Source organism: Lycorma delicatula, chromosome 6 (genome assembly GCF_047948215.1).
Source record: "Lycorma delicatula isolate Av1 chromosome 6, ASM4794821v1, whole genome shotgun sequence".
NCBI classification, from domain to species: domain Eukaryota; kingdom Metazoa; phylum Arthropoda; class Insecta; order Hemiptera; family Fulgoridae; genus Lycorma; species Lycorma delicatula.
The window spans coordinates 53,111,324-53,138,059 of NC_134460.1; the positions used below are offsets into that span (position 1 = coordinate 53,111,324).

At 29.2% G+C, this 26,736-nt stretch overlaps 1 protein-coding gene across 1 annotated transcript in view; it reads left to right on the top strand.

Moving 5' to 3' along the window:
* LOC142326860 (roundabout homolog 2-like) overlaps positions 1–26,736 on the top strand; it is a 1,022,566-nt gene that overhangs the window by 616,123 nt on the left and 379,707 nt on the right. The gene's annotated exons all lie outside the window — the stretch shown is intronic.

Genomic DNA, 26,736 nt, shown 5'->3' on the forward strand with positions numbered 1-26,736 from the left:
GCCCACAGATCTTCAAAGTCAGGTAAAGAAAAAAAAAATCATATAAACAACACTGCCTTATCAGTTACGATAAGATAATACCTCTAAATAATTTTTAATGTATTTAAGAAAATATATCCTTAAAAGATATGATAACTATTTTATTTTTTCTAAATGGTTTATCAGATGAGTACCCGATAGATTCACAAATTTTGGTCAGTTTATTTTTAAGTAGGATGAATATTCATAATGTAACCAAATTTTCCGTGGCAGAGTGGTACCGTCTCGACCTTTCATCCCGAGATCCCGGGTCCGAGTCCCGGTCAGGCATGGCATGTTTCACACCTTACAAAATTCATATATCACCTAGTAAGTGTAAGAGGGCTAACGCCTGTTATAATAATACACCTTGTGCAAAATACAACTGGAGAAGGTAATATTTACTATTGTAGTTACACGTCGAAAAAGTTGATTACGTACATTCGATTTACCTATTATATCTTTAATCTTAATCTAATTGGGCCCTACAGGATTTTGACTCTAATTTACTTTTTTTTATGGAATTTTATAATTAGTTTTCGTTTATTTATACATCTCGTATTGAATAAAATTTCAGTTGCTGTGTATAGATTCTAATTTGAACATCAGTATACACAAACAAAAGTAAAAAAAAAAAACTATTTTACTCAGGGTAAAGGATATGTTACTTTGAGCTACGGATAAAACATAATAATTTTTATATTAAACTAAATCGTGCTTATTAAAATAAACATATCTAACAAATAATAATAAACTCAACAGCTTGATTTATGTAATATAAATAGGTTTTTTTTTAAATATATAAAATAATGCGCGATATTACTAAATATTATTATGTTTAATAAATTGTTACGATAAATAAAATAACGATAATATTTAATATGTAAAACACATCCCACAGTGACGTTAACATAAAACAAATATATAAATAGGCAACAACCAACCGACCAACAGGAAAGTTAAATAAACTAGTATACAAACTTTTAAAGAAGTGGACAAATTTACATTTAGTTGAAGATGAAAAGGGATTTGTTTATTTAATAATAAAAAAAAACACACCAAAAAGACTCTTGGGGAGAGAACTTACTTTAAGAGTGTTTCAACTCTTCAGTTGTTTGATGTGGGTAGATATTGTATAGAATGTTTGATGAAGACCAGGTCACAAATATAAATAATCCAGAGGAAAAAACTATATTAATAATAAATTCCAAAGGATGGGGCTGAAATATGTCATCCAAAGATGAGAATATCAATTAAATTGTAAGTAACATTTATAATTAGCAGAAATAGTATTATAATTACAGATTAGTATTTTTAATATTGATTACTATTGAAAAAAAAAATCTGATTTGGACACCACATGACTTCCTTGTACGCCTATTAAATTACATATACACATTTAAAAAAAAATGAAAAGTACCTAAAATGTTATTTCATTAGTAACTTCTGATATTTTATAATATCTTTTATGTATTGTTATTATTGAACGATTATTTATCGTAAAAAGTTTTTTTTACAATCAGAGGTTAGTAATTATTAATAAATCAATATATTCAAATTAAAAAAAATAAGTTAAAAAAAGGAGATGAAGTCTGATTCGAATCGATGTGCCTTCCCCTTGTAAGATCCAGATATCTCATTAATTAAAATTTTATTTGGCTATAACTCTGCAACCGATGAAAATAAATACCACTTATGACATATGGTTGAAAAGCTTCCAATGAGGGCTTATTATTGCAGTTAAGAAAAAATAAAAAATCCCCAAAAATTTGGATTTTGGGCTTTTTTGGTTCAGTCGATTACAATCAAAGGAAAGGTGCACAGCTAGAAATTACAATACTTCTAAATCCAAAATTTCAACATCCTTTGGCTAATGGGTTTTGAGTTATGCAAGATACATACGTATGTACGTACAGACGTCACGCCGAAACTAGTCAAAATAGATATTTCAGTTGAAATCTGATAACTGAAATTTTTTTGGATCACAATACTTCCTTTACTTCGTACAAGGAAGTAAAAAAAAACTAACAAAAAATAATTAAAAAAAATTAAATTAACCATTTTTGAAAATGTACAAAAAAAAATACAAAAAATGATGTTCTACTTATAATCCTGAACTTTCCCGATAACCGCATAAAGTTGAAAAAGTTTTCCTTAATAATAAATTTAAAAATAGTCGAATTCCTAAATGTTTATATATATATATATATATATATATATATATATAGTTTTCATGCCATAGGATAAAAATGCTTTCCTAGTAATATTAATCTAATTCAATTCATTGTATAACACTTTCAACACTGTCATTACGAAGAGTAAATTTTTATTTTTACTGACCGTAGGTGGTTTTAATAATTTATTCCATTTAATTTATACAATTAAATTATAAATCGATTTTTTAAATAAATAATTAACCGTAATAAAACATTTACGAAATTATTAATCAACATTTTATATTCATTGTTTTTTTCAGTTATTTGAATTATTATTGGATATTTAAATTGAAATTTTTAATTGAAATTTTGAAACTTTACTAACTGGTATAAAATTGTATGACTAAAAATCAACTTACTTGTTATGATCCAGCTCATACATATTTTTTTGATGTAGTCATAAAAAAAAGATTACAAAAAAGACTATTAAATATTCTTCACAGATGTCTGTATTATATTTGTTTTGTTTAATTATTGGTCCGATGGATGTTTTTTCTAAATTGTAGCGCTTATGAATACTAAACCTCTTTCTTTTTTTTTTCTTTCATGTAATGTTTGTATGTGTCTTTTCGTCTTTGTGTAGTGTCTGTGTGTTAAAAATGAAAAGCTGTCTAGCCAGATGCGCTGTTATACCAATTACCATAACTGCCCAGTACACCTCTTCTCTTTCCAGTTTGAAATAATATTGCACCATCGGGACCAATTAGTTGCGGCGTTGATCAGAAGGCCTTCAGGGCTTGCTCTAGTCTACAGCTGTATAGTCTTTACCGCCGACCATAACGTACTTTAAATGGAGACGTTCGTTTCGGCGTATATAAATTATTATATATGTGGTCTCCTACATAACTTCCACTCTTTTTAACCAGTTATATAATTTAAAAAGAATAAATAATTTCGTTCAATTATTTTATTTTTAATTTTAAAAAATTTCATAATAATTATTACAGAAAAATTTTATTATTAATAATTAATAGAGCCGTAATTAATATATTTAAAAAATACAATGAAATTGTAAACCGTACGGTGAGAATCTTGCAGATATCATTTCTTCCGCTCAACAAACAAAAATTTCTGTATCGCTTTAAAAATAATTCTGATATCAAAAAAGGTGAGACACTACAATTCAGTTATTAAAATCTGTTATTAATTTAGAATTATAAAAAAAAAGTACTTGTTAAATATACGTAATAGACTAATAGATTATAAACGATGTTTAAGCGTTCCATGCAAAAAATTTAAAAAATGTATACAAAACTTTCCGGCCCGATTTCATTTATTATACAACGAATAATCATTAGAATTGTATTATTTATGTAAATGTGATATGTATTATTCGTTGTTTAATAAATGATATCGGGCCGGTAAGAGTTTTGTAACAAATTTTTCCATTTTTTGCATGGAACGCTTAAAGATCATTTATTATCTATTATTGTATATCTGTTGTCTATTATATATATATTTAACATGTATTTTTTTTTTTAATTCTAAATTAGTAGTAGTTTTTGATAACAGAAATGTAGTGTATTACCTTTTTTGATATCAGTATAGTTTTTTTTTTTTTTTGTTTTTTGAGCGGAAGAAATGATATCTGCGAAACTCTTACCGTACGGTTTACAATTTCATTGTAATTTTTTTTGGATATCACTGCGTTTTAATAATGATTCTTTTTATTTTTTTTTATGATTTGCTGATTGTTATCTTATAGATTTATTATTGAAATTTGTTCCTTTTTAGAACAAACAAATAAACATTTTTGAATTTCACGGCCAATCTTTTTTGTTGATAGTCATATCATTCACTTCATACCATATTTTTCCTTTTTTGATAAAACTAATAGACCTTCACGAATCGAAGATCCGAGATACAATATTGCACTTATTGCTTTGTAAGTGTAACCCTTGATTTTTACAGTTAAATCCGATTTTACCAGTCGAATTAATTTGTTTTATTTATTTATTTTTTTAATAAAATTTCATCGCCATCTGCTGTAAACCAATAATTTATTTATTTTTTTTTAAAGAATTGATAGGAATTAAAATAATTGTTTCTTCTTCAGTACTTTCATTTACATAAGAGCATTAACTATTAAAACAAGCTGTAGTATATTTTCCTTTAAATTTTATTGTTTCAAGTACATTACCAAGTTTTTGTACGCTACCTAGTACTATCAAGTACTGCTATCTAGCGGCGTGATTCGTAAAGTCACATTAAAAAAATGAATAAAATGACATATTCGAGTCCCGCGGTTCATCAAATGGAAAAAAATAATTGTCTAACAAAATTCGAGGTATTTTTTGAAAGTATTCTTTATTACAAATGTAGTTGAAGTGAAATATAATGTTTTCATGCTTATTTTTTAATTTTTTCCACATTTTCATTTCACTGTTAGGTTAGGTCATGTTTAGAACTGTGAACGTAGTTCGTTGACTTCGCCGTCTTCAGACTCTTACCGACAAAGTTCTAACGAACGCCGTAATAAAATTTAGATTAAAGCTACATTATTTTTTTTCGTTTCGATCAGTTATAGACAAAATTTAACACTTTGTTTAGGAACCTTCTTCTTCTTTTCCTGTTAATACTTTTAAGTCTTTCACTGACCTTTTTTCTGATTTCTTCTTTAGGTTTTCAATTTTTTTCCTAGCAGGCGAACTCCGATATTTTCATTCCATACTCTCGCGTTTGTATTCTCGCTCAACATGATAAATCCAAGTTTTATAACGAGCTATTATAGTGTTACTTTTCTCTAAAAATAGTTATTTAAGTTTCATTCAAATGTGAATTCGGATGTATGTGTGATTTTAAATCGATTGTCTCGTAAATCCATCTCGAACACAATTTGCAGATATTCAGGTTATCATTGGTAATGTAATAGAGTATACCGGTGTTTCCACTACAAATTTCAGCGATTTCCCTAATTTTTATGCGTCTGTTCTTAGAAATTAAACCATTAATGAGATTTAGAAAAATATAAATCGAAACTTCCTCCGGTCTTCCGCCGCGATAAAATTCGATGAAACTTGTATTACCCGATTTAAACGTTTTGATCCTCTTATAAAAATTATTACCGTATTGATTTAACATCCGTAAATGAATTTCGGCGGGTTTTACATCTTCAGAAAATAAAAATCATATCATAACTCTTTGTACTTCCTAGGTACAGTTTTAAGCAGAGCCGACATTTTAAAATAAACAAAAATTTATGATAATCGAAGTTCTTTTCGAACAACTGATATTTCCTATGTCTGGAATATCAACATGAACACCAGACATTTAAATTTATTGTATAAAAAGACTTTTTCGTTGTCATCATTTGTCTCTTTAATTATTATAAAACCCTCATATTTTAACAAATTCCTCATTAAAGTGTGGTTTGCAAAAGTCAGTCAATCTTCCATCATAATTATATTTGTTATTTAAAAAAAATTTTGGTATAGCATTTTGTGAGGGCGAAGTTTATTTATTATTTATACCGTTCTTTGTAGAGCACATTATTATCATTAAATATATCTTTTGGATTTCTTTTAAAACACTCATGTTGATCATTGTAAACTATTCTGCAGCATATGACGCTTTTGGACAAATCACCATATTCAAACGCAATAATTTTCATTTATAAAGTTAAATTTCTGTTATATATGTTTTATGTTACAGGGTATTCTTAGTGATCCCCCAACAATAATAATAATAGTTTCAAAAATTGTATAATTATATGTAATTATTATTAATTAATAATATTATAAATTAATTAATTTTTTATTTTATTTTAATCGTTTTTGCCGCATGGTTTAATTAACAATCAGTTTCAATTTCCATAAATAAATGGAACCATAAATAAATCTTAATATAAAAAAAATACATGTAGAGAGGAGTTTCCATTGAAATCCCTCAAAGAATTCTAAATGTATACATTTGTGTGCATATGGATGCGTATATTATACAGTATACATAAATAATAAACATTAACAAGTATATACAAAAATGAATCTAAGAAACACTGATAAAGTTCAGAACATAAAAAGCAAAAAAAAAAACACTAAAAGAAAGAAAAGAAAAAATATTTGATTAATAACACGAATGTAACAATGAAATAGTGAAACAAATCAACCAAATGGCGAAACGAAATGAAGAATTTTGATGATGTACAACACCCTAGGGTAGATGATTCATCTGGAATCTCGGAGAACTTACATCTAATTGTTGCTTTAGGCACCTTACGTCCTCGTTGTTATCCAGGAGATTAGCTGCAAACCAGTTCACATGTCTGTTCAGTCTCGTTTTGAATCTTGTACCGAATCGTCGTTTTTCCTTTCGAACGGTTGGCAATTTCAGATAATCGTGTATTTCAGTGTTTTTCGCAAACCGCTGCGTTTCTGTAATACTTATCAATAATTTTTTCTGTAATCACTGTACGACTTTGATGTTACTTTCAGTTGTTGTGCCCCATAGTTGGATTCCATAGGCCTAAATCGGTTTCACGACCGCTGAGTACAGCAATTGCTTGTTAGGTAATGATAGTTGTGACCGCTGCCTAACAACCAGAACTTGTTTCCCCTGAATTCCGTTAACTTAATGTTAAGCTGCGTCCTTTACTCTCTGACATGAATCCTTCACATCAGACGGTGATCCAGATACAGTCCTAGATATCGCACATTGTTAGCATTGCGGGATGAAAACACCATTAACTCGCAGACATTCACCCTTCCTCTTCATAAACGTAACATTTGTACACTTAGTCGGATTAATCTTCATCTTCCATTTAACTAGCCATTTGTTAATTAGATCCAATACAGTTTACAGTTTAGCTGAAGCTACGGTAGGGTCAGCATCCACATCTAGGAACTCCGTGTCATCCGCAAACGATGCATGGCGACACCCGACCCCAACCCAATATCAAAGAATTCAGACAAGTCTTGATTGTACTTCACATGGGAAAAATATCCTTCCAGATAGCTATGTATGATGAAGTAATACGGTTAAGCAAGGCTCCTTTTCAATTTATAGAGTAATCCGGGAAGCCAAAGGTCTGTTGGACATCCAAATTAACATCCGAGTAATATATCTTCTCTTCTACTTGTTATTTGCTAGCTATTTGCTGATAATGTTGACAATCCTGTTTATTTGTTCAATTATTGAGTGACTATGTCTGAAGCTGAATTTATGATCAGAAATAACTTGTCCTTCCTCTAAAATCGGCCATAATCTCAGAAGTAATTTTTCAAATACATTCGATAGAATTAGTAACAGGCTAATCAAGCTGTATGGAGCCTTGAATGGAAGCATTTTATTCGGTATTGGGCCGGGAGCTTTCTTTGAATTCCCCCCCTCTTGATTACTTGCCGTCCGGTCAGGAATTGCGTGAGTCAGTAGTTCAGCTCACCAAATCTCCGACCGGCTCACGCCCCTTTATGTGCGATAAGGCGGTGCCTTAGATATCTTAGAAAAAAAGAACTTTGAGCAATTTATTTACAAAAATATCAATATAAACATACATGCATATTTTATGAGCGTGTTAAAATGAATCGCAAAATTTGTTTACTTAATTATCCCTTTTGTCCACGTTTAAAAAACACGTTATGAATTCTTCATTTTATATTGGTATTTAAATATTTTCCAACTGAGTAAATAGTTATCAAATTAGCGACTGGCAATAAACGTTCTTACTACTGTTATTGTACTCAGATCTAAGATTTTCAAATTGTAATTTTACAATAAATTGATTACACTACACAAAAACATATACATAAATGATTTCTTGCTAACTTCTCACAATCATTCAATTGATTTTAAACTGTCCAATATAGACGATATTTTATGTTAAATATTGTTGAACTATATATTTATTATTTGTAAATATATATATTTATATTTATAAATTTGTGCGCAGTTTTATATTTCAGATTAAAATAATACTGTACCAAATAAGTAATTATTTTAATGCGAAATTACAATTTTATTACAAAGTCAGATTAAATTAGATTTCCCATTACAGATTACAGTATAATCTTGATATAAATCTTGCTTGTTACAAGTACGAATATTATCGCGGTGGAATGAATCCTGAAAGTTCCATTTACCTATATTTGAATAGAATGAGTTTCCTGTCATTATCATTTAAATCATTGTAATCGTCATTTAAAATCATTATAATGACTTTATTATCTTGTAATCATGTCTACCTTTATGCAACGTACTTCTCTTTGTAGTTTTCAAAGTGTTAACGTACAAAACTAAATGTGAAAATTGTTTCACATTTACGTTACAATGGCAGTTAAAATACACAATAATATTTTTCATAATTTTGTTTATATTATATGAAAGCATTTTATTAATAATTGTAACATGTACCTTACGGATGGTGCATGAGATGTGATTTCCTGATATATAAACTTATCTAACGCAAATTGTACAATATGTAATACAATTTTACAGTTTCTGTAAATTAGTTTTTTTATGTATATTTAAGTACGTTTTCGCCGATTCATTTTAAATGAATCAAAAAAAGAATATTTATGAGGTTTTACTTTATTTCCAATAAATTATTTAACGGTAGATAAGAATAGTTTTCCGGATTTATGAATTTTTTAAATCTTTGAATGCAGAAACATTAAAAATTAAACATATAAGCTATTACTATAAGCTAAGTATATAGCTTAATTTAAAAGAGCAACTCTATTCGTTAGATTCAAGGTAGTCACGTACATTCGCGCGTGCACACACACCTGCATGTACAGTTTTGACATTTTTCGTATTCTTAGCTTCAAAACGTTGAGATATAAAAAAATCCGAGGTTGGTAACTTTTGCTAAATAAGTAGTCAGCTTTTAATTTAATCATTTTAAAAAATTCTATCAGAAGAGCAGATTTCTGGTTTTAATTAAGAAATAAAGGATGTTGCACCACTGTAATTATTTTTAAAAATAATATAGCTTTCGGTGTTTTTTTTTTTTTTTATTTCATATTACGTATCATGAGTTCTTTTATAATACTAGGTATTGTGTATTCTTCCAATAAATACATTCAAAAGGAGGAAGAATAAATAACAGTTAAAAACAGTAAAAAAAAAGTTTTTCTTCCTCTTTTTCACATAGTTGTTGAATTATGACTGCATCAATTGTTTAACCTTATTACTTAACAACCATGCACTTTGATACTGCTACCCATAATTTTTGTAGTTTTGGAGCCGTGCTTACAAAAATGAATAGGTTCACATTGACCAAAGACAGACCTAAAACGATTAAATCTTTAAAACTGACTTTTTGGACACCAACCCCTTTCCTTCATATCGGTTCAAGTACTATAGCGAAACTAGTTCGCACCTAGCGGAGCTTGCAAAAATCTGATTTTGGTTTCAAAGATGATATTTTGAATTTGAATCATTACTAGCTTGCACCTGGCGGTGCTTATAAAAATCTAATTTGAACTGCAAACTTGATGCTTTTGGGACTATTGGGAAACTATTTCGCACATAGCGGTGCTCGAAAAAATCGAATTTTAGCTTTCTAACATGTCATTCTTAAAATTATTTCATGAAAACCTACCCAAAATCCCAGTTTTTTGCCTCTAACACCGCTCTTCCTGTGACCGTTTCACTAATTTCCAATAGGTTGACGTTACCCCACCAATTTTCATCAAAATTGGTTAAGATTTGCGTCTGGTAGAACGGGCGAAGAAATTTTATACTTACATACATACATATGCGTATAAGCATTGCAGATTCGTGTTCAGGAGACTCCAAAACATAAAAAAAGTCGGTTTCGCCTACCCCGGACACCCTTTTAAAATATCTGACTGGGCGCAGGAGGAATTCCACAAATCTTTTGGTAATCCGGTAAAAACTGTATAATAATTAATGAAGTATTAAAAAAAACTTTAATAATTCTGTTTGCATGTTTTTGTAATACATACGTTTATTGGCATCAACATATATTTTATTAGTTGCTTTGACATAAAAATCGTTTGTTCTTTGTTCTGCAGAGGTAGTGATTTTATTGGTTTTTTTTTCAAGCAGATTATGAAGGAGTGCTGTTAAGTGCTATATCTTGAAAAAAAATTCATAAATTAATTTTGTTTATTGACATGAGTTTTTAGTTTATCAAAACAAATCTCTTGTGAAACCATGTTTTTAACGATTTACTTATTTTAATCATGTCAACTACTCGTTTTTCCAATAAACTTACTTCTATTTATAAATAAATAATACGATTTGTCAAATTTTAAAGATTTTTAAATGAAAAAAAGTAATTTTCGGAGTGAATAAACCATGATATTCTAATTTAGAATGTTTTTAATTACATTATATTTTACATTAGGTCATTATTCCTTAGAATTTAGTGTGATATTGATTTAAGTTCTGTAATAACCTTTTGCTGGTTTAAGAAATTAATTTAGAATATTTTTTTTTATTTTACTTTAAAAAAGAAAGTCTAGAACTAAAAAAAAAAAAAATACATATTTTGGGAGAAAGTAAAAATTTAAGTTTAAATTAAACTGGTAAATTAAATAAATTTGAGCACACATTTATGAAATGTGTGTAACTTCTGCTAAACTGAAAATTGTATGGATTTAATTAACGAATGGCTACCAAAATGGAAGATAAGTTAATCTTGCTAAATCTACTCCTGCTACGTTTGCGACGAGGAGGGGTGACTGCCTGCGAATTCAACTTAATGGAGTTTTTAACTTTCTTGCTAACACTGTACGATATCTAGGATTATATTTGGATCACCGCCTAACTTGGAGGATTCATGAGGGAGAAAAGGATGTAGAATGACATTAAGTTCAGGGAAAAGATAACGGTAAGTTCTGATTGTTAGGGAGTGGGTCGTAACTATCATTTCTTAATAAGCAATTGTTGTACTCAGCGGTCCTGAAACCGATTTGGACTTACGGATCCAACTATGCGGTGCTACAAGTGAGAGTAACATCGACGTCGTACAGTGATTCCAGAAAAAACCATTGAGAAATACTACAGGAAAACCGTGGTTTGCAAAAAACACTGAAATACACGTTTATATGAAATTTCCAACCATCCGAAAGCAAATACGGTGGTATGATATAAAACGAGAGTGAACAGATATGTGAACTAGTTCGCGAATAACCTCCTAGATAACAGCAAGGATGTAAGGCGTCTAAAGCGATTACAAGATCTGTAAGTTCTCCGAGATTTGAGGTGAATTAGCTACCCTAGGGTTTATGCATCGTAAAAATTCTTAATTTAGTTTCACCACTTACTCTTATCGGTTCTTCGATTTTTTTTCACTATTTCACTGTTCACTATTCTTGATTAGTTAGTTTTTGTATGCTTTATAAGACTATTAGGTAGATTTCATAAGAAAGCTACCTATTGTAACGGGTACCATGATTCGACTTCCGGAAAATTTCTACATATCTTTGCGTTTCACATCCCCCAAAACCACTGCCAGTTCAAGTATACATTTATATATATATATATTTCACTTTCTTGGGGACACTATAACTGCCGTAATTTTGCGCCAATCACTTTCAAATTGATACATAAAATATAACGACCCAAAATTTCGATCGAGTTCGTTAATGGGCAAAATCGGACTACGGGGATGAAAATAAGGGGACTTTTTCGAAAAAAGGTATTGCTATAACTTTCGTATTAAGTAAAATATCGAATTCGTTTAAAGTTCCTGCTATTCTTAAGGGCCTAAAATTTATCTAAGTAATGTTTTTTTATATTACCAACCATTAGCGCAAAAGTGGAAAAATGGGGTTTCGAAGGCAAAAAAATATCTTTCTTAATAGGCACAGTTTCGAATCGGTTTAAATTGGTCGTTAGTCCTCTAAATATTACCTAAAACCTTTGTCTGAAACAATTTTGATATGATCAACCCTTACGGCAAGGGATGACCAAAATATTGCTGGAATTGTAAAAAGGTGGGGCTTGTCATATGCTAAACATATGAAACGTTTTTCATATGCAACCATTGATTCGATTTCAAAATTTAGTCATCGACTTAACAAAATATGCTACAATATGGGGTTGTATATTCTATTTTACTATCCAGAATTGGTCTTTTAAATTTAGATGTTATTGTTTTCGTAAATCGTAAATTTTACAGAATTAATAATACTTTTTCTCTTTTCTTAGAGTTTTTACTTTCCGATTATAGAAATATATGCTGCTATAGCAGTAACGGGAAAGTATATAGATCGGTCAAAAAAATCTGAAAATTATTTTGTTTTTTTAATTTTGTGTCATAAGGAGACTTTTTCAAAAGCTTTTGTAACGAAAAATATAGATTTAAATAAATTGTAAATAATGTGCGAAAATGCGAAAATAATGTTTTATTCATCATTGCTTCTCAAAAAAATTTATAAAACTAGATTTTTCAATATAAAAATAGATTTTCCGTATAAACGTCCGTCTGATTTTGTTAAACGGGCATTTGTACGAATGCAGGTATGTACATATGTTGGCCAGTGGTCTTATAACCCTGGATTCCGTTGACTGACTTTTTTTTCAAACTTGATAAGAAGGTTCGACGGGGAGAGGAAATATATTAAATTTTTGAAAAAAATTGGGAAAAGGGATGGAGGTGGTTTAGCTGAAATAAAATTTAAAATCTTTACTGGGACACTTTAGCAAAAAATGTTTCTTACAGAAGTTGGCGTTTTTTATCTAGATCACAAATGATAAAAAATTGTATTTTTCACCCCCTTCCAAAAAAGTGACTTTTATATTTTTATTTTTTAGTTATACTATCTTGTTTCAGAAAAAGAGTTAATGGAAAATTTTTGACATTTATATTTCTACTTCAAAAGGCCTTCAGACGAAATAATTGAATTTGACTAATTGTCAATTTATAAACAGTTTTTATTTTTCAAAAATGAATTACAGAACTTGACCATCGTACTCGGGAAAGTTAAGAAATTCATTGCCAACATTTTTACCTTTACTTAACGATCATAAACGTAAAATTTCACTTTTTATTTATATCTTTTACTTTCTGAAACTACTTCAAATTTACTTAATTTCTTGCTGTTTAATAGGATACAAGTTTCTCTAAAGAAGATTTCTAATGTTTTGCAAGATGTTGATTACAAAAAATTTATATGAATTTTTAAAAAAGCATACATCGAACTCAATTCATGATCCATGTAATTTTACGTGCGGATCGGATTACGAGTGTTGTTAAGTGGTACACGTGTATTATCTATGCAGTGCTTTTAGGTCAATTATTTATGTGTATGTTCTGCATTAATAAATTTTTTATTGTGTTTATTTTTTTAAATACTCTTTAGTTTTTATATTATTAAATTAATACAGATATTTTTAATAATAATTATTGTTTTAAAATAAATAATTTTTATTTGTTGTGCATCGCATCTTAATGTTTTACATCGGATTTTCAAGGTAGCGTATCTTTTAAATTTCAAATGAAACACCTTGGGCAATACTGCTAAATTAATTTATCGCTTACATTGGTAGAACTTCCTCACAGTATGTTTAGTAGGAATAATTTAACAGGTTAGAAAGTAAAGAGGTTGTTAAAATTCTCCTTTCCTTAGGCGGCTTATTGATTGATTCTATTAAATAATGTTATCATTCTCTGATGTAATTATTACGAATAAATGTTTAAATTATTTTTATGTAATAAAAGTCATAACTTGGTCATGTAATATATGATTTGTGAGCACTGCAGTCAAGTTTTTTTTTTTAATATCTAATCGTATAGATAGAAAATTAGATATCACTCGTATAGATTCATCTTAATTTGATATTGTCTATTTGTTTTGGATGTAGTTTGAAAATAAAATTATTTTAGTTGGCGCCTTTCAACGCTAGTTATCTTTTATCATATACGATGTTGTAAATGTATTTAAATACCGTATTGTAAATTGGTATCGTGAATCCATAGATCCTCAAATGTGCGTAACTATCGCAAATTAAAAAAAAAAAAGTCTCTTCGGTTTACAAGAGATTAATGATTTAAAATTTATTTCTTAATTTAAAAATATTTCAAAAAATAAATAGAGTCAATTACTTAAAGAAATTTGAATGTTTTATTGCGTGATAATTATGAATCAAATTTTAATCATCATTGAACATTTTTGATAGTTTAAATTGATTTATGTTGCAACTTAAAAAATTAGTAAATCAAAGTTTGAACGACTCATCACACTTCTGGTTTCGTATGTACTTGTTTTTAATATGTGGTTTTTGAACTTTTATTCTTCGGGTTTTTTTTTTAATAGATTTTTTATATTTTTTTTTAATTTTAATTGTAGTATAGTGGATAATGAGTGATTGGAATATTTTGTTTCAGGAGGTCTAGTAGGATTTTTAAGGTGGCTTCGACTTTTTTTTGATAGGTATTCTTTAAATATTCTCAGGATGTATTTTTTTTTTTTTTTTGTTCTGGTAGCTTAATTTTATACCTTGTAACTAACTTGGGTAACCACTTTGAGTGCCTTTTTTTAAACAAAATAGTGTTTTTTTTTTCTTGTTTTATTTCGTAATACCATGTTTTTTCGTTTTAGTGTTTCGCGATATTGTATTCTACTTTTTTATACAGTTTCTTTTGGATGAATCAATTGGTGAGTATACGTCCTGTTTGCCCGATTTAATAGATTATATATCAATATATATTTTGCGTATGATTTTTAAAGTTTATTTATATTGGCGATTTCCGAACTATTTCCATTCGGTATTTTTTTTTCGGACGAATATTTCTTCAATATCCCTCCACCTAAAATAAAATTTGTCAGAAACGAGGAAAAATATAAATGGGTCATTTATTTAAAATTTTATTAGATAAAAGGAATATAATCTTATTTGAATAAAATATGCACTTTCTTAAACTATAAAGATTTCTTCTTGCAGAATAAAATAATTTTAAAATAGCAGTTTTTTTTTAAGTGGAGTTACCAAGCCGTTTCTACTCCTTGGTACCCAACGCAACCTAGAATGTTCTAGCATGTCTAAAGGAAAACTGGGTGGAAGCACCCAGATTGGGGACATTGATTTACATTTTAAATATATATTCTTTGCAAGATTTGAACCTCGGACATCATTATTTTTCCAACAGAAATGTGCTGATACCGATATAAAATAACCTATTTTTTTCATTGATTTAAATTTTGCGTCAAATTATTAGCGTTATTTAACAAAATATTTTTTTGTTTAATTAATTCTTTATTTTAATTATAAAGGTTTTATAATTAAAACTCTGTTTTTGAATAAACTGCATTTAGTTTGATGGTTTCCGTATATTGCGTTCTTGAACTTGCGTGTTTATATTACTGTTGTTTTGTGTAGTTGTCTTTTGTTTAATTCAATATACGAGCAGACCTAACGGCTAGACGGTCAAGACTCATCTTATTAGACAATGGTTCATTGCCATCCGGAAGCTCTTCACTGGATGTCGAGGTCATTTGGTGATATTGTCGACTCGACAGCACCAGTTTACCCGTAGATACCATCAAACTAACCTTTCCTTCCTTCTTAACCCTTCTATTCACTATAAACCCTCCGATAACAAAACAGTCTGATGAATTAACAACCCTCATAAAACGGTTTATTAGACTTGCCTGGCCGTACAGACAGTTTTTCCGCGATTTCACGAGAGATGTTTTCCTCCGGAAGTAACTACAGCCACCCTTCTATCTACACGCATCGCAATGAACCTACCCCCTCCTCGTACATAATTCAAACCTTGTTTTGCTATTCCGCGAAATGTCCAATTACTTCCATTATTACGGGTTTTTTAATAGCTGTTCTTCCTGAAATTTGCATAAATAATGTTTCATCCACTTCGAGTAAAACTTTACTGTTTTACCGCTTCCGTCATTTTTTTTAACTTTTTTAATTTTCATGAATTATATTAATATTCATTCTTTTTCTTGTTTGATTTTTCCATACAGATTTTTTCTTATAAAAATATAGAATATTTATTACTTATCTTAATTGAATTTTTTATTTACTAATAGACTATTTATTTTCTCTTTCATGGTTTTAAATCTTGTTAACTTTTGTCAATCTAAATTCATATTATTCAATTTATGTTAATAAATTATTTTATTAACATATATACAAATTTGTCATTAGTTATATTAACAATAAAATATTTAGAATTATGTTTATAATAGTACTGTACCTTTATTCAAATAAGCTTTTTATAAAGGTGACAACGATGTTGCTGAACTTTCCCGTAATTTGTTTAGAGAGCAAATTTAATCATTTTCCAAGTAATAAAGCGACTAAGCTGATTATTAATTTTATTAGCCTTTTATGATTTTATATGTTTACTTTTTTAAATTAAAAAAAATCTGATGTCGAGATCGCACGCTTCCTTGTATGCCTATTAAATTACATATACAATTTTTTTTTTTTTTAATGAAAATACGTACAATTTGTTTTCATTAATGATTTCTAATATTTTTTCATATATATTTTTTTAATTGTTATTATTGATTAACTATTTATCGTAAAACTTTTTTACAATCAGAGGTTAGTAATTATTAATAAATAAATATATTTAAATTAAAAAAAACAGTTAAAAAATAAAGGACATGAATTCCGATTCAAACCGATTTGCAGATTGTAAGTTCCAGATATTTCATTAATTAAAATTTTATTTTGCTATAACTGTGGAATGAATGAAATTAAGTACCACTTATGATATATCGTTGAAAAGCTCTTAATAGAGATTATTAATTCAGTTAAGAAAAAATCCAAACACCAATTTTGATTTTGGAATTTTTTTGTTCAGTCGATTGCAATCAAAAGGGGAGGTGCGCAACTAGATGTTACTTTTTTTGTCTTCAGTCATTTGACTGGTTTGATACAGCTCTCCAAGATTCCCTATCTAGTGCTAGTCGTTTCATTTCGGTATACCCCCTACATCCTACATCCCTAACAATTTGTTTTACATTTTCCAAACGTTGCCTGCCTGCACAATTTTTTCCTTCTACCTGACCCTCTAATATAACGACTACTCCAAGATGCCTTAATGTGTGGCCTATAAGTCTGTTTCTTCTGTTAACTATATTTTTCCAAATGCTTCTTTCTTCATCGATTTGCCGCAACACCTCTTCATTTTTCACTTTATCCACCCAACTGATTTTTAACATTCTCCTACAGCACCACATTTAAGAAGCTTCTAATCTTTTCTTTTAAGGTACTCCGATCGTCCAAGTTTCACTTCCATATAAAGCTACGCTCCAAACATATACTTTCAAAAATCTTTTCCTGACGTTTAAATTAATTTTTGATGTAAAGAAATTATATTTATGACTGAAAGCTCGTTTTGCCTGTACTATTCGGCATTTTATATCGCTCCTGCTTCGTCCATCATTAGTAATTATACTTCCCAAATAAAAAAATTCTTCTACCTCCGTAATCTTTTCTGTGCCTATTTTCATATTCAGTAGTCCATCTTCATTATTTCTACGGCATTTCATTACTTACGTTTTGTTCTTATTTATTTTCATGCAGTAGTTCTTGCGTAGGACTTCATCCATGCCGTCCATTGTTTCTTTTTACTCTCGGCTAGAATTACTATATCATCAGAAAGTCGTAGCGTCTTTATCTTTTCACCTTGTACTATTACTCCTAATCTAAATTGTTCTTTAACATTATTAACTGCTAATTCTGTGTAAAGATTAAAAAGTAACGGGGATAGTGAACATCCTTGTCGGACTCCCTTTCTTATCACGGCTTCTTTCTTATGTTCTTCAATTATTACTGTTGCTATTTGGTTCCTGTAAATTTTAGCAATCGTTCTTCTATCTCACTATTTGGACTCTATATTTTTTAAAATGCTGAACATTTTATTCCAGTTTACGTTATCGAATGCCTTTTCTAGGTCTATAAATGCCAAGTATGTTGGTTTGTTTTTCTTTAATCTTTTAGATGTTACAACAGTCCTAAATACAAAATTTTAACATCCTACGGCTAATCGTAGTTGAGTTACGCGAGATATACTTACTTAAAAACGTCACGCCGAAACTAGCCAAAATGGATTCAGGGATGGTCATAATGATTATTTCCGTTGAAATCTGAAAACCGAAATTTTTTACGATCACAATACTTTCTTTACTTTATACAAAAAATGGGTTTTCCTATTATTTAAATCAGTATTTTTACTACTTTAAAACAGACTGTTTTCACTATTACTTAAATCAGTAAAAGTAAAATTTTATAAAAATTTTAAATCTTGTACGAAAGTAAAATGGTTTCAGGTATCAAACAAGTTTAAAATCTGTTAGATTAAAAAAAAAAAAAAACACGACTGCCAAAATAAATATATATAAAAAAATAGGATGTCCGCAACATTACACGAAAGTGTGATTAAGAAGTACGGGGCTTCTAAATTTCGGACCATTGCCATTAGATTCGTCAAGGCTCTACGCCAATATGACTGAGTCCCTCGAATATTACGCATCACAAGGTGAACATTTTGAACGAAATTATTAGGCTCAACTCAATTTTGGGGTAAGGGATCACAAACAGACACATTCTGCTGAGATTTATGTAACTCTACAGTTGAGAGGGCGTAAAACAGATACTCGGTTTGTAATTTCCTTTCGTTACTTATTACCCTTGATTGGAAGTAGTCAAGTGGAGTTATGGGCAATGACCGGTAATCTCTGAACCCATTTCTACCGTTTGGAAACAGTTTTACCCATGGCAATTCTTTTCCCTTTTGTTCTCATATATTTCTGATGGGAGAAGCTGTTTTACGCTTCAACTGATAAATAGGTATGGGATGGTCGTCCGTAACATCAGGTAAAAAAGTGGTCATATTTGGTATATCGTTGTCAATTATATCTTCATTCTACTATTGGTATTGATTCCACCATCATACATATTATCGTTAATCCCCACTTTGGGATTCTCATAATCCTCATTTTGCAACAACGTGCGCTTGCGTTTCAAGCATTATTCTTAAATATAGGATAATTAAAGAGCGTGCGGGTGACATGTTGTATATAGCTTTTTTTTCTTCAAATTTTTAATATTTGCTATATAACCTACGACACTCCCGGCAACGTAAGGATTCCAACGCGGGGTCATATATTTAAATCGGTTCAATCATTGAGCTGCTATGGTGGAACAAACATACATACATACATACACCCTAAATACATTACACTCCTTTTTGAGCAGTCGTGTAAAAACACCTGGAATGATAGGTAATTAGATTATTCGAAGAAAAAATTTATTTAAACACATTTTAACATATTTAAATAAAATTATTTGGTCAGAATTGATTCATATGGAATTTTTTTCAACTTTTATTTGATTTATTTCTTCTTCTTTGAGTTTTTTATTTTTATTTGAGTGCATCTCGGTGAGTAAATTACAATAAAAATTTCTTTATGCCAGTGTAAAACAATGTTTTAATTAAAAATTTTTAAAACATTTAAGATTTATTTTTAAAACATTTCTGTTTCCCGGATTTTTTTCCAATGAAATTTTTATTATTAAAATATTTGGATATCGAGTAAATCATACAAAACAATATTGCCAAGATGGGAACCTTCTTTCATTCGAACCACTCAAATTTTTTTATCCGTTAAAATGGTTTATTAAAATTTATTTTGAGATTGTAAATTACGAAAAAATTATTTCACCAAGAGGAAAACGGAATAACGATTAAAAAGTTGTACATTTTTCAGTGGCGGATCGCGTTCAGGCACTGTGAAACTGCAGAACCCCCTATTTCTACTTGATATTATCCATAAAATTTAATATAATGAGTCCTTTTTCTTTAATTCTTTTTTTATACTTGTACAATATATAATCCTTAACCTTAATGTGAATAATCATTCCTCAGTTTATGAAAAAGATACAAAAATGTTTGTATGTAACTGTGCGGCGCTTCACAGTTCCAGCGGCGTGGTGTTTGGCTACCGTGCGCATGCGCACATAGGAAGCTGCACGCGAGGCTGCAAGGAAGTAAGAGCACTGTTGCTTCCGCAGTGCCGACCCTGGCGTGTTGGAAATTATTTTTTTTTTTGCTCCACGTGTGTATGGAACGTTCCTTGTTCGTTCCCTTTTCTATTTTAGCTGGTGAAAGGAATATGAAAGCGGTTTAGTTTTTTCAATAGTGATCAGAAAATGGCGGAAAGCAAAGGAACTTTGATTGCCAAATCTATCCAATAACACGCTGGTTGGGCGAAAGAGAAGGTAATTAATAAAAACTAATTATGTATTTGTTTCTGTGTACATAGAAATTTAAATTAAGCACCATTGGACTATAGTGTTTTTAAGCAGACATTTTATTAAGTTATTATCTAATAATACTAAAAAATATTATCTGTATTGACATTTTATTATTTACTCGATTAAACCTAATACGGTTTTTAAGCACAATGTTCTTAAAAACCATGTACCATATTCTTGAATATGATAAAGTGTAGAATTAGATAATTATCCTACTTCCAGCTATTTTATTTGATTCATTATTTATTTTATTTTATTTGATATTTATTTTATTTAAAAATAAAAAAAAAATATTTATTTAAAAAATAAAATAAGTAAAATTTATTTCCATTGATTGCTTATAGACGTAAGACGGACTAAGTAACCAACTTAGTTTGTTATCGATGTTTTGAAGTACATGTAAACATCATAATAAAGTTATTTCTAGTTGATTTGAAAACACATTATAATGGAACGACAAGTTTAAATTGGAAAAAGGAAAATATTTAAGTATAAAAGACATCTAAGTGTTGTATTACAAATAAATGAACTCATATAACTTGTTTAAGACCCTAAGGTGGACTTGTAATTTTAGAGCAATCAACGAATACGTGTATCTGACAGTAGAACTTTTAACTTTTTGGAATGGGATTAGTTTTCTTACAAGTTTTCTTGTTTCAAAACACTTTTAAAGAGTTTTATTACAATAAATGAAAAACACAAGGAAGAAAGCTGTCATTAGTTTTTGAATCTTTCTGGACATTTTCCATGGACTGATGAAAGTTAAATGGATCTACTATATTACGCTAAAAATAATTAATTTTGTTTTCAAGTAACACAAAGTAATAATAAATTTTTAAAAAATTATGAAAATATGAAGATATTAGATTATTTTTATGATTAATCAATCAAATTTATTGTAATGTTAATATTGCTTTTCACATCGGTTGAACTTAGGAGAGCAGAAGGGAAACTTGAAATTTGTTTTGAGAATTTTTTTCTTTACACAAACTTGACAATATAAATGGTGTTATAAACGTCTAAATATATATCATACTCAAATGATTTAACGTCAAATTTTCTGTAAAGAATTGCTTTACCAACAATAATTGATACCGTTTTAGTAAGAACTAGCTGCAGGGCGTGCCTACGCACGCCTCTGCAGGTATGCCCTCCGGGCAGGTTGCCCGCTGGCGGAGTCTCGGAATGGGATTTATTAGGTGTTCAAAATTGATTACCTTTTTGTGTAAAAATATTTTTTTTTGGAATGATGAAAATTGATATAATGCGAGTTAAATTAGAAATTTAACTCTAGAAGTTGATATTATCGAATCAGGATTTTCCGGTAGTGATCGGTACATCCGGTGCCTACTTTTGATTATAGTTTATTGTTTTATGAAGAAAAATAATCGCATAAATAAATAAAAAATATGTAAAAAAAGTTTTTAAAACACCACTCTTAAATTAAACGCAGTAAAAGTTAAAAAATAATTTTACCGTGTTTGCATTCCACTCATTAGGCCGTTCATCACGCATATGAAAAAATTGGCAAAATCATCAAATTTTTGATTTGATGCTATGACTCTCACATAATCTTACATATCATCATCAACGCTTGTTAAATGCATTCTGAGATACCGTCCTAAAATAATTTTTTTACATTTTAGTGCGTTTAATTTAAGAGTGTTGTTTTAAACATTTTTTTTTACATATTTTTTATTTTCTACTTTTTAGTGCATTTAATTAATAAAGATTGGTTTTAAAATTTTTTTTTACATATTTTTTTATTTTATACTTTTTAGTCTTCATAAGTTTATACTTTACAACTGCGTTAGCGCACAGGTTTGAGCGTATTTAGCAAAAGATCGGATCGGTACGTTTTACGGTGGATGAGTGCAATCAAAACGTAGGGATAAACGATTTAATTTCCGGATAACCAAGATCCGGTAGATCAAGAGAGTACCCGATACATTAAACAGTTAGCGCTCGACCTGCAGATACATACGACGTTTTAATTGTGAAAATCGGACGTGCGGTTGCCGTGATATTATGGTAGAACTCCATCGCACCTCTTCCCCAATTTCTGAACGGCGCGGCCCGGGGGAACTTGAAAATATTGTCATCGGACGGGTACCACTGGGAGCGGATGGGGCATAGTTGTTGGGGGGGGTCGAACAAATGTTTCACAGCACTAGGACCAACCGTTTTCGAGATATTTTTTCGTCGGAAAATTCGGATCCGGTTAAAAAGTACTAAATTTTTCCAAAACTTTGATATATATATATATATATATATATATAACTAGTATACACTTGACTACCACGAGACATGTACAACGAATCGGGATTTTCCGCTAGTGATCGATAGATTTCGCTGCTAAGCTAAGGGGAACGCACACACAGACACACATAAAAATGCCGTTTAGTAGGGTAGGATGTAAAATTTTATTTTTTAATAATTTTACTTGATTTAATCCTTAAAATAAGGTGTTTTTGTTAAGATTTTTATATCCTCCCTCCCCCCCCCCAAAAAAAAGTGAATGTGTATATTCTATTTTTACATTTTACCACATGAATAATTCTTTTATATTTGTAGAAAAATTACTTAGGTAACTCCACAGTAAGTTTCATTCAAATAACTTAAAATTAAATATATTTTAAACGAAAAATTAAATGTTCTATACGGGTAATTTTACAAAATTTGTATTTTTTATCGTCGTTATTACATGTTATTGTATTATCATAGAGCAATTATATTTAACTGATGTCATTGTGATATTTCACGGAAATTTAAAAAAAAAATTAATGTAATTGGAAAAGTAGATATTTAAAAAAATAAAATAAAATAAAACTATTTTTATGGTATGTGGTTAAAAATGAAGGTAGGGTATTTTCACATACATTTTGGTGGACTTGATTATTTTGTTCAATAAAAAAAGAGACAGGAAACTTTTATTTATCAAACCTGAAACGAGATACTTGATATTGTAAAAAATGGTTATATCATTTTTTTGAGTGACTTGTAAGTAAGTCTTCTATAACCATTATTGTTAAGCAATTTTTAAAAAATGTTTCTCATTATATCATACTCAATCTTGTTTAACTTTAAGCTTCTTATTATGAAATTCTATTTAAGAGTCGAGTTTTATTTATTTATTTCTATGAATAATCATTGAAATTGACCTATCAAATGAAGACATTGGGTACAATTCACAGCAAAAGGTTAATAAATTTGTTGATTTACACTGTCGGCCTTGGTGTTTCTTATTTATACTTGTGACTTGTAATAAAGTACCTGAGGTGCAAGTAACACTAGTCCAGAAGTGTTTTCTTTGAGAATAGTAATGCTACTTAATTATACGCTGCTTATCCATAAACAGTCTTATCAATCTGACATATCAACACAAGGTATATAATCTTTTGTTTGGTTCAGTAATAAAAGCAATGAGAAACCGTTTTATTTCTCATTTTCCCTAGTAAGCTTCCTGCTATGTATGATTTATTATTCTTGAAAATAGCTGTGTGATTTTCTTGACTGAGACATGGCATCACGACAAGTCGCTTAAAATCATTAAATTTAAGAAGTTAAATCAATAAAAAAAAAAAAAACAACAGAATTAAAAAGAAAAAAATTGATAATAATATATGTATGTGTATGTTTGTTTGTGTGTGTGTGTGTGTGTGTGTGTGTGTGTGTGTGTGTGTGTGTGTGTGTGTGTGTGTGTTAGCCTTTATTTAGAAACAAACTCCTTAAAATTTTATCCTGTAAATTTACATCGTAAATAAATTTACCCGTTTTATTTATACTTATCGTGACGGAACTACCTTTTATGTCATTTTAAATGTTTATGTCACCGATTCAAAATTTTAGCTATTTAAAGCTATTTTAGCTATTTATAAGTAACGTTTACTTACTTTTTCAATTCCAATCTTTTGCTTTAAAAAAATCATGCTTTTTATATTTCATTATTTTTTTAAAGCCTTCAGTATAATATATTAGACATCCGTTTTTATAAAGTGATTTTCTTTCATCGAAGGCTGTATTAAAGAATTTTTTAATCAAGTTAGTTATTTGTAGTCCTCTTTTTTCTATATTTTCGCTTTCCACGTGATTTCATTCTCTAAACGATCTCGGTGCATTACTTATTTTAGAAAATCATTTTTTTTTGTAATCCGTTTTTTACTTATATTTAATATTAGTAACTTTATGAAGATTATCAAAAATTTAAGAAATTTACTTCCTGTAGAATTAAAATGAAAAGTGAAGTTTTTCATTCTTTAAATTAAAATAAAAATGAATATTAAAACTCTATTAACGTTTTTACAGCATTTCTTTCTTCTAAGAGATAAAAAATATGTTTGATAAATAAAGTAATATAAAAATATAAATTTTAATCTGTGAAATTATGAAAAATAAATAGAAAATCTTCAAAATTTACAGTGTTTGCATTTTTGTCATTCCAAGTTAGTTTTAATGCCAACAATATATATATACATTTTTATTAAGCTGAAATAATCGAGTATTCTACTATACAGTTTACTTTTAAATTCATTTTTTTTTAAACTTATTTAAAAGTCTAATTTATTATCGTGAATTGAATCCTTAATCAAAATTTTAAAAAATATTTTGTACAAAAATTATTTATTATTTGATTAGCGTAAATTACTGCCCCTTGATTTCTTCTACTGAAATTCATCTTTGCCTTCTTTTTTCCTGTTTAGCCTACGGGAATCACCGTCAAGTATTACTTCAGAGGATGATATATATGAGTGTAAGTGAAGTGTAGTCTTGTACAGTCTCAGTTCGACCATTCCTGAGATGTGTGGTTATTTGAAACCCAACCACCAAAGAACACCGGTATCAACGATCTAGTATTCAAAACCGTATAAAAGTAACTGCCTTTACTATAACTTGATCATTAGTACTATCGACTTCCAAATCAGTTGATTTGGAAAGCCCGGTGGGTTTACTGAAATTCATTTACTGTGATCATATGACACGAAACTATTCTTTCATCGATGAACTCTCAGTTAACTCCTGGAAGTCAGTGTGGACAAAGAACTCCCGTTTGAAATTACAACAAAATTTCGGTAAAAGCATTTTACAATTCTGTTTCCTTTAATTTTTATCATCTGAATTTCTTTGCTAAAATGAATCCTTAGCCAGTAAATAATAGAAATAAACAATTATGTCAGTAGGATGAAGGAACAAAGTAAAAAAAGATACTTGTTTGAAATATTATTTTTGTTAGTTAAAATTATTTGGCTGCCTCCGTGGCGCTAGTGGTAGCGTTTCGGCCTTTCATCCGGAGATCCCGGGTTTGAATCCTGGTCGGGCACGGCATTTTCACACGCTATAAAATTACCATTTCATCTTTTCCTCTGAAGTAATTCCTAACAGTAGTCCCGGAAGCTGAAATTATTTGCTAAAATGCATCATGTGAATGTATAACATAAATTCAGTTTTACTAAAAAAGTAACGGAACCATTTAAAAAAACACACAAATGATTATCTAGATATAAAACATAAAAACGTGATTTGGCAACCAATTTAAAATTTATAAACTTATTTATACTGTAATTTTTTATTTATTAATGAAAGTTTACGCAACAAACATATGTATGATTCCTCAAATCTGATTTTGAGTTATAAATATTTCTTTAAAAAACACAAACCGATAGACAGAAGGGAACATTTTTGTTATAAAATTTTTTACTCATTTTGATACGTAGAATCTGAAAATGAATAGCAAGGTAGACTTTATTTCGTCCTAAAAGAGATTGAAAATAGATAAAATACATATAAATTATTATGTATGTATATATAAAGTGCATTTATTCCGAGCGAGTAAAATTGTCAAAAATGTATTTTTGTTAGAGGGGGTAAACACTTAAAATGAAGAAGAACGGAATTTGCTTCAAAATCCAATCCGCAAGATATCTTGCGATTTTTATTTCTGGGGAATCGTTAGATACATGGCATTTCTTTTAAATCCAATATAAACTGAACTATCTCCTGTTATTGACTGAAAATTCAATTGATTTTATTAAATCACTACAAAGTTTATTGGAAAAAACTGTTATTCAGTGATTAAACTGTTACGAATTTATAAGGGCAAAAGGAAGATAGATTCAAAGCCTTAGTATTGACCCAATAATGGAGTTGTTGACTCAATGGAGTTATCTGAATAAATGTTATGGTAAAACAATCTTTGAAGATCAATAAAAATAACGGTAAAAAATCATTCATATCTGTCCAGTGGTTCTTGAGTTTTAAGCAAATATCGGTACATAAAATCAAACATACACATGGAAAATTGTAATTT